At 38.7% G+C, this 13,162-nt stretch overlaps 1 long non-coding RNA gene across 1 annotated transcript; it reads right to left on the reverse strand.

The window, feature by feature from the left end:
- Nucleotides 1-255: 255 nt before the first annotated feature.
- Nucleotides 256-11,475, reverse strand: LOC124244056 (uncharacterized). Its single transcript, XR_006889869.1, has 3 exons — nucleotides 11,390-11,475; nucleotides 7,319-7,416; nucleotides 256-595 (listed from the first exon to the last, which is right to left on the reverse strand). It is a non-coding gene; the product is annotated as an uncharacterized LOC124244056 (long non-coding RNA).
- Nucleotides 11,476-13,162: the final 1,687 nt, after the last annotated feature.

Below are 13,162 nucleotides of genomic sequence, written 5' to 3' on the forward strand. Positions count from 1 at the left end.
CTAATTATCATGCCCCCATATCTCCAATTACTATTGTATGAGTCCAACTTTTTTTTTTTTAGGGAAAGATTCACCCTGAGCTAACATCTGTTGCCAATCTTCTTCTTCTTTCTCTTTTTCTCCCCAAAGCCCCAGTACATGGTCGTATATCCTAGTTGTAAGTCCTTCTAGTTCTTCGATGTGAGCCATGGCCACAGCATGGCTACTGACAGACAGGTAGTATGGTTCCATGACTGGGAAATGAACCCAGGCCACTGAAGCAGTGACAGTGCCAAACATTAACCACTAGGCCATCAGGGCTCGTATGAGTCCAACTTTTGACACCATCAGGAGGGCAAACAATCTGAGTTTGAGGTTGTTGACAAAAACCTGCCATACTGGTATTTTGCAAAATAAAATTCAAATGTTTTATGCACCAGATCCATAACAGGTGTAACTGAATGTCTTTTCAATGAAAATTAGAGTCAGATATATACTTTCCAAGATGAGGGGTAAATCGTATCTTTGTGCAAAGGTAGGCTGTGGGACTGACTACGATTAGGGCCAAAGCTTTTCTTTGTAAGCAGGTTGATGCTCCAGATTTTACACAACAAAGCTGGAAAGCAAAAAACACCAGTAAGCACTCTTGCTTGAAAGTGACAGAAACCCAATTCAAACCAACATGGAAAAAAGGAAAAGAATTAGCTGTCCTACAAAATCTAAAGAAGGAGTGAATAACCAAACTACATGAAAGGCAAAGACTCAGTCGGGGCCCACCAGCCAAGAGAACTGGGAACTTGAATGCTGCCAAGTCTCTCTTTTCTCTCCCTTGCTGTCTCTTTGCTCTGTGCCAACTTTTTCTCACACTAGGCTAGGCTTTCTCGATGTGGCAGGACATATGATCACTCACAGTTTCCAAGTTTTATATCTCAGTTCCATCATAGGATAGGACTCTCTCACATGTACCACACCCCCCTCCCCAACAAACAACCCAAGAAATGAGTAGAAGAGCTTGGTTTGGTGCCCATCCCTGGAACTCTCAACACTTTCTAGGAAGCAGAGTTGGTCAGAGAACCGCATGATTGCAGTGGAAAGAAGAGCAGTTTCCAGAAGAAAGAGCTGTTTTTTCCAGAACAAGGCAGGAGGTGTGTGGTAGAACAAACAGTAAATATGTTCCATAAGATTCTCTGGTCTCAGTGGCTTTGAAAAGCCAACTTGAGTTGAGATCACCAACTATCAATTTCTTCTATATAATCATATTATACTTAATTGAAGGATTAAATTTTTTATTTGTTAATACTCTTATTGCAAAAGAGATTTAAGATCACTTAAAGGGACACATAAAATATACTAATAAACTACCAATAAAATAGACCAATAAATCATAAACTATAAATTATATGAGAGTGAAAAAGAAAAAAACAAATATGGGGGCAAAAATAAAAGTAGAAATGAATTAATTGTAAAATGCAATCATACTGTCATTTTGAGCTACAAATTTTGCTCTCTGATAGGGAATGGGAAAAGGGAAATCTGATTGATAACACAATTCCTGGTATCCATAAAATAAAACAAATCAATGTCTCGAGATGAGCAAGACTATTCCTCATACTTGGACCAAAAAGGAAACATTATTGAGGTGCTTCATAAAGGAAAGAGTGTATATTCTAATAACACAAGTTCTGTAGTAGGATTAATAAAGAAATTCTCAATACAATCCTAGGGTTTCACATCAAATACAATTCAGAGGCAACAATTCTGTAGGGGATAAAACAATATTCTGGAAATACATCTCTTAGCATTTGAAAGACTTAATCCAGTGATAAATTTCATGCATTCATTCAAGTAACAAATATTGTGGATTACCTACAACTTGCCAGACAGAGATGCTGGGAATACAGTGGGAACAAAATAGGAAGGAATGATCTTTCCTAAATCATCCACGGACATTGTTTCTCTTAGCTGAGCTTTTAATAGATTCTTGAGTAACAAAGAATTCAAGAATGTACTCCTTAACAAGTAGCTAGCGACTCTTCTACGTTGCCAATTAAGGACACAATCATACAGCTCCTGCAGGGAAGAGGTGGGATTAGAACAGATAACTTGTGAAAAATACAGAATTTAGCAACGACATTTTCCTGAAGCCATTCCACTTCGTCTTGGAGGTGAGTGAGGGAGTTTCCACAGGCAGAACCAAGATCATCCTTAGAAAATAAGGAATGTCAAAGGGCCCCAAGTTTTTCTTCCAGGTAATTTGACAATGATTTTAATTGACAAAACATTATAAGGCAGTATATCTGAACGCCAATCTCAACATAGTAAACGTTCCCTCATAAAATCTCAACATAAAACGCTCAAGAACACCAAGTTTTGAACTACTCTCTGATAGCCTCCAAAAGGGGCTATTTGTCAAATGTACAATCTAGGTCAGTGGACAAGATGTCATGCTACATTGATTCCTAATAATAGTTTAAAGACTGAGAGTTAATAACTAAAAAACAATTTTGAAGTAGTTGTTCCTTTCTTTTCTTTTGGAGGGAGGCAATAGTTAACAAAATCAATTGTCTGTTAAAGGTCCTACATTAAGATTACAAAAGTGTATCAGGTATATCTATCAAAGCACTTTCCAGGAATCCATACTGCGGGCCTGTGGACCAGTTCCTTTCTGAGCAGAGTGTATCCAGATGGGCCTGCCTGGATTAGGAGGCACAAAGGAAGTATCCCAGAGAACTCACCCGGTGGCTAATGTTCATTCATCGGAATGAGGTTATATAGCATTGGGTGTACACCAAAATTACAATTTGGTTTTGGGTATCATTGATATTGATCAGGGGATATTATTATTATTTTTATTTTACTGTCACCAGTCAATAGGTTAAACAATCTATGAAACCACTCCTGTATTTTCTATAAGGATGCATCCCTTATTATTCGCTTTGTCAAGAAAGCATGTATTGGGCCAGCCCCATGGCCAAGTTCTTAAGTTCGCATGCTCCGCTTCTGCAGCTCAGGGCTTCGCTGGTTCGGAGCCTGGGCGTGGACATGGCACCGCTCATCAAGCCATGCTGAGGCAGCGTCCCACATAGCACAACCATAGGCACTCACAACTGGAATATACAACTATGTACTGGGGGGCTTTGGGGAGAAGAAAAGAAAAAAGATTGGCAACAGATGTTAGCTTAGGTGCCAATCTTTTAAAAAAAAAAAACAAAGAACATGTATCTAATTAATACAACCATTGTGCCAATTTACTAACTCCATTTAGGAATGAAGTTAACCTATCAGTTCCTATCTACTCTTATTTTTACAGGTAGTTTTGTGATAAATTATATAAATCCACATTGAAAGCCTGTTATTTATATTAAAATTATAAAGTTTGGCTCATGTAGCCTTATTAAACCAAAAGATGACAATAAATCAGAAATGACGCAAAAATTCTGAACTTGTTTCTAATCTTTTTCTTGGTCAGATATGTGAAAGAGAACACAGGAGTGGCTCAGTCACAGCCCAGTTCTACCTAACGCTTGTCTGTTCCTCTTAAAGGAACAGTCCTAGCGTGGCAAATGGAGGCACTGGGTACAGGAGGCAACAGTGAACGTCCGTTAAATGAACTCCACTGAGCAGGTGACTATAATTTAGGAAGATGGAAAGTTTCCCTCTTGTAAATACATAGGCTATTTTTGAGCCCTTGCTGCAGAAATAGAGGTGAATTTGACTTCAAATTGAGAGTGCTCCTGGGGATCTGTGTAAACTTAATTGATTAATCAAATGCTCTAAGAAGTATTGCTGATTCTGTTTAGGGATAATTCTACTATAAATTTCCAAAGAAAACTTGACTATCCAGAAACCTCTGGGAATTAAATATTCTAAAAAGCCAAACAATACAGGTAACTAAGGGTTACTCTTTTTAGCTTGAAAATGATTTGGCTGCACTTTTTGTTTTGTTTTAACTATGTCAAACAGAACTTTTGATAAATACGCATGCTTCTATTTTCTTAAACAGAATTTACTGAACACACCCACTTTTTCTTACATGCTACAGAATGTTATTATAAACATCAGGTACAGCACTGCTCTCAGCACCAATCAAATGTGTAGTCACAGAGCAGATATGTGTTTTCAGTGTTTCTGTCTGAATTTTCCTCCTTTCCTTCCTTTCAGCAGAATCGCAGGCAATTATTTCTTTCTGCTTTTCGTGTATGTGCTTATTCCAATCTTATTACCATACTTCAATTTGTGGCCTCTATTCTGTTGTAGGTTAAGATATGAAAAGCCACATTCAAAAGTACTGTATGGAAAATAAGAGAAGTTAGGTTTTAAATGGTTCAAATGGTATCCTCTATGAACAAAATGTGTGCATTTTTGTTCCTGAGCATTTGGACATATTTGACTGCTCTCTGAACATCTATTTTAGTCTTTTTTGGCTTCTGGGATATTGGCTGTTTTCCTGACAGGTGAGTTTTAAAGACAGGTTCAGCAGAAATGTAGTATGGATGTATACATAAGACAAGTCATTAGTTGACTAACAAGTACATATGTTTCATCCATTCTGCTATTTCCTCACTGTTGAAGAGAGGTTACATGTGTGTTGAGGAAGATACTTCCTTCCAATTTCAAAGGACAGGAAATATATTCACTTCATTGCTAGTCTAAGTTCCATGGGGTATGGTGGCAGCAAGATGGAGAATTAGGCTAAATAATAATTTGAGTAATTTTTTTAAAAACTGTTATAAAACACAAAAAAAATCTGAGAGCATTTAATCACAGGAGGTACTAATTATGTATTTATTGATCTTATTACTTAACGTCCCTCTCTCTCACTAGACTGTAAACTGGAAGGCAGCAGAGACAATGTCAGTTTTACTAGCCACTTTATCTTTAGTGTTTGAACAGAGTCTGACACTTAATGGGTGCTCAACGGAAGTTTTCAAGGGACTCAATCAAGGAGTCGTTTTATGTGCAATTGACAGGGAGGCCGTATTCTGATGTGAAGGACATGGGATCCAGATTCAGAAGGCTCCCTCACCTCTCTACTGCACGTGATTTCAGACAAATCACCTAACATCTCAGAACTCCAGTTACCTCGTGTGAAAAGTGGAGGTAAGAATAAAGCCTGCCAAATAAGTTGCCAGGAGGGTCAATGAAATGCTATATTGAGAGTGTTTCTTAAACAATAGGGTATTGTGGTAACATTTTTTTGTCAAATTATAGTAACAGATGAATAAAATTCTTGAGAACAAACTTGATATTTTCTTACAGGTTCTGTTGCTTGATAAAAAATATTAACAGCTATAATTCTCAGTGGCAGCTAATATTCCCAAAAGTCAGCTCATCAGACATTGTGATTCTGCTGGCTGCAGTGTACCTGTGAAGTATTCTTGCTAAAAAATTGAACTTGATTCTCATCAAACCAGATCTAATTACCAGTTTACAGGAAATATGGGGGTAGCTGGCAATCAATAAGTTCCAGACTAAGAAAAACCCTCTTGGACAAATGACCTGGTTTCTTTAATGAATAAATTTCAAAGAATAAAACCAAAGTGAGAAAAAAAGATGAAGGAGCCTCCTGGAAATTTAAGGTGATTTAAGAGACTCATCAACCAACTGCAATGTGTGGTACACAACCTAGTTTATTCAATAAATAATTTTAGGAATTAAAAAAGTGAAAGTGAAAAGAGAACCCAGAGATTAAGATGAACTTCATCAAAATTTAAAAAATTACTTGCTCAAAAGACATTTTAAGGGAATAAAAAGACAAGCCATAGACTGGAAGTAAATATTTGCAAAACACATCTAAAAAAGGACTTTTATTCAGAATATAAAAAGAATTCTCGGCACTCAATATTAAGAAAACAAACTATTTTAAAATGACAGTTAAAAAATGGGCAAATGAACAGATACTTCATCAAAGAACAGATATGGATGGCCAATAAGCCTATGAAAAGATGCTTAACATCGTTACTCACTAGGGAAATGTGAAATAAAACCGTGAGGAGTTGCTGCTATGTATCTACTAGAATGGCTAAAGTTAAAAGGAAAAAACCCTGACCATATCAAATACTGGTGAAGACGCAGAGCAGCTGGAACTCTCATACACTGCTGCTGAGAACGCAGACGATACCTTGGAAGACAGTTCAGCGATTTCTTACAAACTTAAACATGCACTTAACCTGCGACTTGCCAATCCGACTTTTAGGTATTTACCTAAATGAATTAAAAATTCATGTTCACACCAAAAACCTATATGTGAAGTTTATAGAGGGTTTAGTCATAATTGCCAAAAACTGAAAACAACCCAAAAGATTTTCAACAGGTGGATGGTTAAACAAACTGTGGTACATCCACACAATGGAATGCTGCTCAGCAATAAAAAGGAAGAAATTACTAATACATACAGCAATATGGGTGAATCTCGAATGCATTCTACTAAGTGGAAGGATCCAGACTCAAAAGGCTACACAGTATGATTCTATTTGTGTGTCATTTGGGAAAAGGCAAACCTATAGGGACAGACAACAGTTGAGTCATTGCCACGGACTGACGATGGGGGAGGAGTTGACAACAAAAGGGCACAAGGAAAGTTTTTGAGGTAATGGAAATATTTATATCTTGATTGTGATAGTGATTACAGGACTGTATGTGTTTGTTGAAACCCATAGAACTATACATTTAAAAGTGTAAATTGTGCTATAGGAAAATTACAGCACCGTTTCAAAAAGGAGAAATTTAGAGACATATTAACCAATGGCAATGTATGGATTTAATTTTGCCTCTAATTAAAAAAAACTTTAAATATTTTTATAAGACAATATTTTTATAAGACAATTGGGAATAATTTGAACACTGACCTGATGTTTCATGATAATACTGAGTTATTATTTCGAAGGTGTTGTGATAGTGATATTGTGGATGTATTTAAAGAAATAGTACATATCTTTTAGAGAAACATAAGGAAATGATACAATGCCTGGAGTTGGCTTCTAAATAATCTAGATGCACAGAGCAGGGGTACTGATAATACAAGGTTGTCCACGAAGTTATAGTCATTGAAGCTGGGTGATGGGTATACGAGGGTTTACATTCTAGTCTCTATACTTTTAAATGTGTTTAAGATTTTCCCTAACGTAACATTTATTTTTTTTTAATTTTAAATCTTGGGTTTTTTTAATACTAATTAACCTAACAGTTTGTAATTCTTACAAACGCAGAAGTATATTATATACTGTTTACGTAAGTAAATACACTAATTTAAAGAAATTTAAGTTGCGTTACTTTTCTTATTAAAGACTTTTACTAAATATTGAGTAACAATGCAATCTACCATTTTTGTAATACTCACTATGATCTTTCTGCCCAGGCTCTGAATACTGCTCTCCACAGTGAGGAGATTTAAAACTTGTGGACTGACTCCTTTGCATAGATGTAACTTGCAAAAACCTTTAAAAAAAAATAAAGATGGTTTTTTAAAATTGCGATAAGAACATTTAACATGAGCTCTACCTTTTAACAAAATTTTAAGCACACAATACAGTACTGTTAACTATAGGTACAACATTGTACAGCAGATCTCTAGAATTTATTCACCTTATATAACTGGAACTTCATATCAATTAAACTGCAGCTCCGGTTTCCCCCTCCCACAGCCCCTGGCAACAACTTTGGGTATACAGCCAAAAGAATTGCAATCAAGATCTTAAAGAGATATCTACATTCCCATGTTCATCACAGTGGTATTCGTAATAGCCAAGATATGGAAACAACCTAAATGTCCATTGATGGATGACTGAATAAAGAAAATGTGAGGGAAATCCTACCATTTGCAACAACATGGATGAACCGGAGGACATTCTGCTCAGTGAAATAAGCCAGTTGCAGGACAAATACTCATGATTCTACTTATGTGAGGTATCTAAAACAGTGAAAGCTTTTTTTTAAATGCACGAAGATTTTTTAAAACTAGAACTCCTTCATCCTATGGAAAAATTTTTTAAAAAAATCTTTGCCAGAGAAGCCAAGGTCAATATGGAAACTCATAGCATGAGTTGAGTTGCTTTTTAAATTCCCAGATGGTTTTGATGGCACCTGCTGACATCTTAATTGGAAATCCATCCTGTCTGGCATCAGTTCGCATTTCCAGATACTTGCTCCACCGCTAAACTAGTTCTAGCTTGATATTAAAGCATGAAGTCCTGAGCTCCTGAGCCGTTATTAACGTGGATTCACACAGTCCTACATTAACCTAAAAAATTTAAGGTGTTCAGTACCAACCATGGACTTCTGTAAATTTCTGTCACTTCTACTATTAGAAATGCTCATTGCCTTCTGGTTTTAGATCTCTCTCTTCTATTTAGTATGACTATACTGACTGCATGAATTTCATTTCATGTAATCTTGCTTCAAACTCTTGAAAATGCAAATGTATTCATGGGGAAGAAAATAGACACATACATAGGATCTTATTACACAGTACTTAATGATTTCATGCTACAGGGTACTATTATAAAGGGGTTTCTTTTATTAGTTAAAACAAAAAATCCTCCCAGTGTATATAGTCTTCAGGCTTTTAGTATGCCTCTGTTCTTCATTATCAAGAGAGTTGGGGAGGACAAGAGGCTGAGCAAGAAAGCCAGGGCCCCAGGCCGAGTCACCAGCAAACCAGTGGACCAGGGCCAGCCTGGCTCAGGCCACAGCAGGAGGCAGCTGGCAACAGCCATGCCAGAAAGAGCTGGCATGCGAGTGCTGGCCACGCAGCCAGAGGCCAGCAAGTTGGGGAGGTCAAAGCAGAATGCGGCCTCCCAGAGTTCACGGCACAGAAGGCTCGGCCCACGCGTTCTTAAAGTGGTTGTATTTCAGGTGCCGACTCCAACTGCACTGCTTTTCCCTCCCGGCCTCCAGCGCTTCTGAATGACAGTAAATTCCTTAGTTTTTGCCCCTTCGGTAACTCATTCTGAGTCTAAAGTTAGTATTAATACTAACCAAATATTTAACTAATATTAACTGGGGTAAATTGCAGAAGCACTATTGGTAAACCATTTGGACTGACTGACTTCTATGAGAGATGTTGGATTTTGTTCTTAAAGCTTAAATGCCTTATTTCCAAATATGGTCTCAAAGATTTTTTTCTTGTATTAAAAAATAGTAAGTAACGCTTCCTTCCTGTGTGATTTATAGTGGAATTCTTTTATGGCATTCTTCATTATTTAAATGGATTTGTGAATGAAATCAGATACATGACGCCACTGTTCTCTAAATCACAAATACAGCAAAATATTATTATAATATAGATGATTTTTTGCAGTGCCATTCAATCTAACATTAGAAACTATATTATCTTTCTACCCACCTCGATCTGAGCACCATTGTAAAAATATGAAGAAGCATTTTGTTTGTTTCCCCTTCTAGAATGTCCTTATCCCCACAATCACCATGGTACCTCTCTCCTTTCACCAAACCTCTTGTCCCTGACCCATGAATCCTTGAGGCCTGCATGGGTTCAGGCTCTAGTTCTGAATCTTTCCATCCCGCAAATCCTCTATAATTCTCTCTCCCCGTTCCTCTTCTCTCCATGCACAAGGAGACTCCAAGTTTTTAACGATTTCCACCCATTGCCACCCTGAGAAGTTATCATTTCACCTCCAGGCAAGGAAACTGGATCTTTTATTAGCCTTACAGCATGTATAGCAACTATGCAGAAGTAGGCCGTACTGGGCCACCTCATTCAGAATTGCTGGCTGGGAGCCATACAGCTCCAGAAAGAAAGCATCCCAAACGCTCTGAAAGCAGGAGGTATCAGCTCTGCAGGGTATGTTGCTCTTTTTAATGTAAGCTGCTGCATTGAAATCGTGTGTGTGCCGGACAGTAGGCTTGCTGAGTCCTGGCTGTTCTGACCCTGCAATGATTAACACCGGGCCTTGGGCAGGCATTTGGTGTCTGCATTTGTAAAATGATGGGTTAATCATCTCTGTGGTGCAACTTGTTTGCTCATATTCTTCCTGAAAGTGAGCCAAGGCAGAATCAGGAGATCCCAGCTCTAGTTCCCGTTCTTGGTTGTGCGGCCCAGAGTAGGGCTCACTTAAATGCTCTCTGTGGGGCCGGCCCCATGGTCTAGAGGTTAAGTTTGCACACTCTGCTTTGGCGGCCCAGGGTTCACTGGTTCAGATCCTGGGCACTGACGTATGCAGCGCTCATCAAGCCATGCTGTGCCGGCATCCCACATACAAGAACCAGAATGACCAGGATATGCAACTATGTGCTGGGGCTTTAGGGAGAAAACAAAAAAGGAAGATTGGCAACAGATGTTAGCTCAGGGCCAATCTTCTTCTCCAAAAAGCATAACTTAAAAAAAATATATACTAGAAGATTTTTTAAAAAAAGTTCATTAAAAAAAAAATGCTCTTTGTCCCTATTTCCTCAAATGCTAAGTAGGCATAACTTGAGTAACTCACAAGATCGACAGTGAAGCTACAATAATTGGTTAAAAATGGTTTTAAATAGTTTTAAATGTTTTATGCAAATGTAAGGTACTCTTCACTTAAAAATTAGGCCAGTTCAATTGTACTTATCAAAATGGACTCCTGTGAGTTTTAGGGGAAGGACTTGCCTCTGCTATTGAAAACAAGGCAGCAAACCACAGTGTCCAAGCCAGGACTTCAAGGGTGGAAGACAGAGCACAGGATGGAAAGTAAGGAATATGTTTCCTCACCTGTTGTGTGGGACAGTCCCATCCCTTCCGGCTCAGGGCACATACTCCTACTGAAGCAAAGTCTGGCTGAGGCAGGAAGTTGTGGGTATTCACAGGTTTGCTTATGCCTTGGGGGCCCATAGGGAATAAAAGGATTTTCTTGACCAGCTCCCCTCTCCATCAATTCTTTTATTTATTTATTTTTTTGGTGAGGAAGATTGGCCCCGAGCTAATATCTGCTGCTAATCTTGCCCTTTTTGCTTAAGGAAGATTTTCACTGAGCTAACATCTGTGCCAATCTTCGCCTATTTTTTTTTTTTTTTTTTGTATGGGGATACTGCCAAAGCATGGCTTAATGAGTGGTACGTATGTTCGTGCCCGAGATCCAAACCCACAAACCCAGGCCACTGAAGTAGAGTGCACGAGCTTAACCACTGTGCTACTGGGCCAGCCCCCTGTCAATTCACTTATTATCCACCCCTTATCCCTGATCCTGAGATCCATTTTTTTTCAGACATCTTAGGTCAACTCAAAAGGATGCTTTGGTGTTGCTGTTCATATCACGCCAAGTCAGGGCCTTCCTGACCATGAGCTCCTGCAACAATTAGATCAGGTACATTTACTCTGATGGTACTTTTCATTAAGGCCAGCCCTGAAAAGTTCCGTTTGCGTCCTGTCTCTTTCTGAAGCCTGCTTTCCCCTATTTCACAAACATTAAAAGCATCTTACCAAATGTGGGAAGCAACTGAAAGTTATTCCAGGGCTGAGGCATCAGGCAGTTCTATTTCTCCAAGGAACATTATTGTGTGGCCTCACTAAGGAAGGGAAGAAATAGAAACATATGTTGTTCATCGTATTTCTCTGCATAATATACGCTGAGCAGCGGTCATTGCAGAATCAGGGTGTGGTCAGTTCAATCAACTCTGGAATGTTTCAAAGAGACTTGGGGACAGATTAGGCAACTGAAAGAGATGATAAGGTTTTGTGTTGTGGTGACATAGGCCTTAAAGAATGACCAATGTGGACCTGCCTTAGATCTTTCCATTTCAAGCTGGAAATGAAATTAAGCATCTGATAAGTGAACTACAAGTCAATTTAGCATTAATTTAAGTTTTTGTATGAGTGTGTTTGTTTTCAATATCTTGTTAATTAAGTCAAAGTGTGTGGGAGTCAGATCCTAGACTCGAGTCCTGGCCCAGAAATTGATTTTACTTGTCCTTCCTACTTAGAAAATATGGGTGATATGAAAAGTCATAATGCCTTGGGGAACATAAAATGTCAGGGAAGCCAGCTCCAGAATTTCTGTGAAAATATCAAGGGCAATTGACTTTGGTTCTTCATTTGTGTCCAAAAACTCAATAAAACTTCTACATGGAGAAAAATTTTCCCGAGAATATCAAGGCAAACTGAGGATGTTGATGTCAGAATTGCATCCTGTGCAGTTCTGACTGTACCACCCCTTAATGCGCAATTCTTATGAGAAAAAGAAACAGATACCGAGCTAGACCTAGATGGCTGGGTGGGAGATTTAGCTTCTCATCAGAGTCCACAGGTGGAACAGATAGGAGGGCAACTTCCAGAGTTCAATTTGGAGGTCTCTACCTCCACTTGCAATCCTTTTGCCATCCTGAGGCCTTGAGAATCTCCCATTCTCATGCTTCAGATCTTCTTCTGCTACCAACTGTCCATAACCCTTCTAAATAATGTCCTGCCTAGTCCAGGGTGATCTGTCTTTTAATAGGTGATTCTAGAAGACCTCATAATCATCAGAGGAGCACACTGGTAATTTTGTGTTCCACCCAGAAGACCTGTCTTTCACACAGGTGATTAGAGCTCAGACCTCCCAACCTTGAGGGAAAGGGCAGAAAGACACATATCTTTCCTAGAGTTTTGTTTTCTTCAAGGGAGAGTCAGTCCGGAGAGGAACCAGGGGGCCATTTGCCAGACACTAGCTTCAGCTTTGTAAGCTGATAGGGAATGGAGAGCACTCTCAGCCTGTAATCCTTTGTATCCTGGAGGAGAGAATTAGAAAGGCCCACTCTCGCTTTCTAGGTCTTACCATTCTCTCATCCATGCTCTATAAGACCTAATTCTTCTTTTAATGGGAAAATTCCTCTCAGTCTGCATTTTCACTTTCGAGATTTATGTGATAGAGTCTTTCCGAATGCAACGAATTGACCTACATCGAGTGATCATTAATGTCAAGTCATAATTATTGCTTTGCTGACACATATCTCTTTTCTCCAACTCCATCTTCCATGTTCTGAACACAACCTGAATTGTTTGTATAACTAAAGAGAAATGGAAGTAATGCTGGTTAATGTATTTATTCAGGAAATATTCTGTCTTAGCACAACAAATTAACTTAGCTTGTCGCCTCAGATATTTCACTGGAGTGAAAGATAACCCATTACTTTCAGGACCAGTTTGCCCGTGAAATGTGCCAAGGTAGCTGTGGGCAGGTGAGGTTCTAGCGTAATGTCATTAAGCATCCTCTTTCCT

The sequence above is a fragment of the Equus quagga genome, chromosome 8 (genome assembly GCF_021613505.1).
Source record: "Equus quagga isolate Etosha38 chromosome 8, UCLA_HA_Equagga_1.0, whole genome shotgun sequence".
In the NCBI taxonomy this organism is placed as follows: domain Eukaryota; kingdom Metazoa; phylum Chordata; class Mammalia; order Perissodactyla; family Equidae; genus Equus; species Equus quagga.